This window comes from Syngnathus scovelli, chromosome 12 (genome assembly GCF_024217435.2).
Source record: "Syngnathus scovelli strain Florida chromosome 12, RoL_Ssco_1.2, whole genome shotgun sequence".
NCBI classification, from domain to species: domain Eukaryota; kingdom Metazoa; phylum Chordata; class Actinopteri; order Syngnathiformes; family Syngnathidae; genus Syngnathus; species Syngnathus scovelli.
The window spans coordinates 9,474,925-9,480,981 of record NC_090858.1 but is presented as its reverse complement, the minus strand read 5'-3'; positions in this window follow the sequence as shown (position 1 = coordinate 9,480,981).

Below are 6,057 nucleotides of genomic sequence, written 5' to 3'. Positions count from 1 at the left end.
TATTTTTTTACCTCGTGTAGTGTACCAAAATATCCCATAATTATCTGCCTAAATAATTGTGACTAATTTAAAACTATTCTACTTGTTAATACCTACAAAATAACATATTCTAACCGGAGATTGCATTGACCTAATTTTCACATGGTCCTTGTTTACATTTTGCATTTGACACTGACAGCTGTCAAGTGCCACGTTAGGGCTCTTCTTGTGTAAGTTTTATTTATTATGAGTTTTCTTTTGTAAGTTTAACTTTGGGTACTTCGAAAGTGTCATTTTAAATTGTACTTTGCTAGGTGTTCGTGTACACAACGTGTTGTGATGACATCTGCTGTAGAGTCTTCACTGATCTAGTCGCTTGTGAGCTGCTCCATAAAACCATACATGTTCCATGGCCTGAGAGCAAGGCTTCCATAGGTTAGTGGTTAGTCCTCTGGGCTGTCACCCCAGCGACCTGGGTTCGAATCTCAGTGGGACCCAAAAAAATTTTCACTGATCTAGTCTTCTTGTGAGCTGCTCCATAAAACCATACATGTTCCATGGCATGAGAGCAAGGCTTCCATAGGTTAGTGGTTAGTCCTCTGGGCTGTCACCCCAGCAACCTGAGTTCGAATCTCAGTGGGACCAAAAAAATTTTCACTGATCTAGTCTTCTTGTGAGTTGCTCCATAAAACCATACATGTTCCATGGCCTGAGAGCAAGGCTTCCATAGGGTAGTGGTTAGTGCTCTTGGCTTTCACCCCAGCGACCCGGGTTCGAATCTCAGTGCGACCAAAAAATTTTTCACTGAGCTAGTCGCTTGTGAGCTGCTCCATAAAACCATACATGTTCCATGGCCTGAGAGCAAGGCTTCCATAGGGTAGTGGTTAGTGCTCTGGGCTGTCACCCCCACGACCTGGGTTCGAATCTCAGTGGGACCAAAACATTTTTCACTGATCTTGTCGCTTGTGAGCTGCTCCATAAAACCATAGATGTTCCATGTACTGTGAGCAAGGCTTCCATAGGGTAGTGGTTAGTGCTCTGGGCTTTCACCCCAGTGACCTGGGTTCGGATCTCAGTGCGACCAAAAATTTTTTCACTGATCTAGTCGCTTGTGAGCTGCTCGATAAAACCATATATGTTCCATGTTTTGAGAGCAAGGCTTCCATAGGGTAGTGGTTAGTGCTCTGGGCTTTCCCACCAGCGACCCGGGTTCGAATCTCAGTGGGACCAAAAGAATGCTAGAGTTTGGGTTAGAGCTAGGGCTAGGGTTAGAGCTTGGGGTAGGGGTAGGGTTAGGGTTGGAGGTAGGGTTAGAGGTAGGGCTAGGGTTAGAGCTAGGGTTAGGGTTAGAGTTAGTGCTAGGGTTAGGGTTAGAGCTAGGGTTAGGGTTAGAGCTAGGGTTAGGGTTAGCGCTAGGGTTAGGGCTAGGGTTAGAGGTAGGGTTAGAGGTAGGGTTAGAGTTAGTGCTAGGGTTAGGGTTAGAGCTAGGGTTAGGGTTAGAGTTAGAGCGAGGGTTAGGGTTAGAGCTAGGGTTAGGGTTAGAGCTAGGGTTAGGGTTAGGGTTAGAGTTAGAGCGAGGGTTAGGGTTAGCGCTAGGGTTAGGGCTAGGGTTAGAGGTAGGGTTAGAGGTAGGGTTAGGGTTAGAGTTAGTGCTAGGGTTAGGGTTAGAGCTAGGGTTAGGGTTAGAGCTAGGGTTAGGGTTAGAGTTAGAGCGAGGGTTAGGGTTAGCGCTAGGGTTAGGGCTAGGGTTAGAGGTAGGGTTAGAGGTAGGGTTAGGGTTAGAGTTAGTGCTAGGGTTAGGGTTAGAGCTAGGGTTAGGGTTAGAGCTAGGGTTAGGGTTAGAGTTAGAGCGAGGGTTAGGGTTAGAGCTAGGGCTAGGGTTAGGGTTAGAATTAGAGTGAGGGTTTTTTTTTTTTTTTTTTTTTTTTTTTTTTTTTTTTAAACTACCATACATGGTAGTTTTTTTTAAACTACCATTTATGGTAGTTTTTTTAAAAATGGTAACGCTTTTTTTTAAAACTTTTTTTTTTTTTTTCAAAAAACCATCCACGGTAGTTTTTTTTTTTGAACTACCGTTTATGGTAGTTTTTTTTTTTTTTTTAAACTACCATACACGGTAGTTTTTTTTAAACTACCGTTTATGGTAGTTTTTTTTTTAAACTACCATACACGGTAGTTTTTTTTTAAACTACCGTTTATGGTAGTTTTTTTTTTTTTTTAAAAATGAAACGAACCCTAATCCTAACCCTAGCTCTAAACCTAGCTCTAACCCTAACCCTACCTCTAACCCTAGCCCTAGCTCTAACCCTAGCTCAAACCCTAACCCTAGCTCTAACCCTAACCCAAGCTCTAACCCCAACCCTAACCCTAGCTCTAACCCTAACCCTAGCTTTAACCCTAACCCAAGCTCTAACCCTAACCCTACCCTAACCCTAGTTCTAACCCTACCTCTAACCCTAACCCAAGCTCTAAACCTAACCCTAGCTCTAACCCTCACCCTAGCTCTTACCCTAACCCTAGCTCAAACCCCAACCCTAGCTCTAACCCTAGCTCTAACCCTAACCCGAGCTCTAACCGTAACCCTAGCTTTAACCCTAACCCTAGCTCTAACCCTAACCCTAGCTCTAACTCTAGCTTTAACCCTAACCCTAGCTCTAACCCTAACCCAAGCTCTAACCCTAACCCTAGCTCTAGCCCTAACCCTAGCACTAACCCTAACTCTAACCCTAGCTGAAACCCTAACCCAAGTTCTAACCCTAACCCTAGCTCTAACCCCAACCCTAGCTCTAACCCTAACCCGAGCTCTAACCCTAACCCAAGCCCTAACCCTAACTCTAACCCTAGGTGTAAGCCTAACCCTTACCTAACCCTAGCTTTAACTCTAGCCCTAGCTCTAACCCAAACCCTAGCTCTAACCTTAACCCTAGCTCTAACCCCAACCCTAGCTCTAACCCTAACCCTCACTCTAATTCTAACCCTAACCCTAGCCCTAGCTCTAACCCTAACCCTCGCTCTAGCTCTAACCCTAACCCTCGCTCTAACTCTAACCCTAACCCTCGCTCTAACTCTAACCCTAACCCTAACCCTAGCTCTAACCCTAACCCTAGCTCTAACCCTAACCCTCGCTCTAACTCTAACCCTAACCCTAGCTCTAACCCTAACCCTACCTCTAACCCTAACCCTAGCACTAACTCTAACCCTAACCCTACCTCTAACTCTACCTCTAACCCTACCTCTAACCCTAGCGCTAACCCTAACCCTCGCTCTAACTCTAACCCTAACCCTAGCTCTAACCCTAACCCTAACCCTAGCTCTAACCCTAACCCTAGCACTAACTCTAACCCTACCTCTAACCCTAGCCCTAACCCTAGCGCTAACCCTAACCCTCGCTCTAACTCTAACCCTAACCCTAGCTCTAACCCTAACCCTCGCTCTAACTCTAACCCTAACCCTAGCTCTAACCCTACCACTAGCTCTAACCCTAACCCTAGTCCTAACCCTAGCGCTAACCCTAGCTCTAACGCTAACCCTCGCACTAACTCTAACCCTACCTCTAACCCTACCTCTAATCCTAACCCTAGCTCTAACCCTAGCTCTAAACCTAACCCTAGCTCAAACCCCAACCCTAGCTCTAACCCTACCTCTAACCCTACCTCCAACCCTAACCCTACCCCTACCCCAAGCTCTAACCCAAACCCTAGCGTTCTTTTGGTCCCACTGAGATTCGAACCCGGGTCGCTGGTGTGAAAGCCCAGAGCACTAACCACTACCCTATGGAAGACTTGTTCTCAGTACATGGAACATGTATGGTTTTATGGAGCAGCTCACAAGCGACTAGATCAGTGGAAAAATTTTCAATCGCACTGAGATTCGAACCCGGGTCGCTGGTGTGAAAGCCCAGAGCACTAACCACTACCCTATGGAAGCCTTGCTCTCAAAACATGGAACATATATGGTTTTATCGAGCAGCTCACAAGCGACTAGATCAGTGAAAAAATTTTTGGTCGCACTGAGATCCGAACCCAGGTCACTGGGGTGAAAGCCCAGAGCACTAACCACTACCCTATGGAAGCCTTGCTCACAGTACATGGAACATCTATGGTTTTATGGAGCAGCTCACAAGCGACAAGATCAGTGAAAAATGTTTTGGTCCCACTGAGATTCGAACCCAGGTCGTGGGGGTGACAGCCCAGAGCACTAACCACTACCCTATGGAAGCCTTGCTCTCAGGCCATGGAACATGTATGGTTTTATGGAGCAGCTCACAAGCGACTAGCTCAGTGAAAAATTTTTTGGTCGCACTGAGATTCGAACCCGGGTCGCTGGGGTGAAAGCCAAGAGCACTAACCACTACCCTATGGAAGCCTTGCTCTCAGGCCATGGAACATGTATGGTTTTATGGAGCAACTCACAAGAAGACTAGATCAGTGAAAATTTTTTTGGTCCCACTGAGATTCGAACTCAGGTTGCTGGGGTGACAGCCCAGAGGACTAACCACTAACCTATGGAAGCCTTGCTCTCATGCCATGGAACATGTATGGTTTTATGGAGCAGCTCACAAGAAGACTAGATCAGTGAAAATTTTTTTGGGTCCCACTGAGATTCGAACCCAGGTCGCTGGGGTGACAGCCCAGAGGACTAACCACTAACCTATGGAAGCCTTGCTCTCAGGCCATGGAACATGTATGGTTTTATGGAGCAGCTCACAAGCGACTAGATCAGTGAAGACTCTACAGCAGATGTCATCACAACACGTTGTGTACACGAACACCTAGCAAAGTACAATTTAAAATGACACTTTCGAAGTACCCAAAGTTAAACTTACAAAAGAAAACTCATAATAAATAAAACTTACACAAGAAGAGCCCTAACGTGGCACTTGACAGCTGTCAGTGTCAAATGCAAAATGTAAACAAGGACCATGTGAAAATTAGGTCAATGCAATCTCCGGTTAGAATATGTTATTTTGTAGGTATTAACAAGTAGAATAGTTTTAAATTAGTCACAATTATTTAGGCAGATAATTATGGGATATTTTGGTACACTACACGAGGTAAAAAAATAATAAAATGCATGATTAAGCTGATTTTTACGTTTTAATTGGCGAATAAAGAAACAAGGAATAAAACACCAGATAAGTTTTAACATAAATGTTTATTAAAAATAATAATATTAAAAGCAAATTTCAAACCAGCAATCTAATGTGAAATTGCAGTAGATATATTGGATAACAATATTTAGGCGTATACACGTTATTTAAAAACGACTATAAGTGTTATACTACGATACAAGTGTTTACCAGCTCAGTGGCCTAAGAGGAGAGTGTCCGTCCTGAGATTGGGAGGTTGTGGGTTCAAACCCCTGCCGAGTCATACCAGCGACTATAACAATGGTACCCATTTCTTCCCTGCTTGGCACTCAGTGTAAGGGGTTGAAATGGGGCCCCCCCCTGATGCTCACGATCATTGGGACTTTTGGCACTCAGTGCCGGCAGGGGTGTCCAAGTCCAGTCCTCGAGGGCCGCATTCCTCCATGTTTTCCGAGTTTCCCTCGTTAAACACACCTGATTCAAATGATCAGTTCATCCTCACGTTCTGCAGGAGCCTGATTGAATCAGGTGTGTTTAACGAAGGAAACTTGGAAAACATGGAGGAATGCAGCCCTCGAGGACTGGACTTGGACACCCCTGCCTTACACTGTCTAAAACCTTTTTTCAAAAACTGTCACTTTCATTTACAAAAGAAATACAATTCAAAGAATATTTAGTATTTTTATTCAATTAGTCGACTCTCCAAACATATATAGGAATAGAACTTTACGTCTTTTGTTGTAATATGACTAATTTTAATATAGAAGCTGGTGTAACATTTAACAGATTTTTGTTGGTGGTGTGCCTCGACATTTTTTCCAATGAAAAGGTGCGCCGTGAATGAAAAAAGGTTGGGAAACACTGGTATATACTACTGAAAGAATAATCTATAACTGACAGAATATAAATGTTTTAGTCTTACCTTGTCCAGCACTTAAATATATTCAAAGCCCAAAACGCCCGAGAGACTCACGCTCATCACACACACG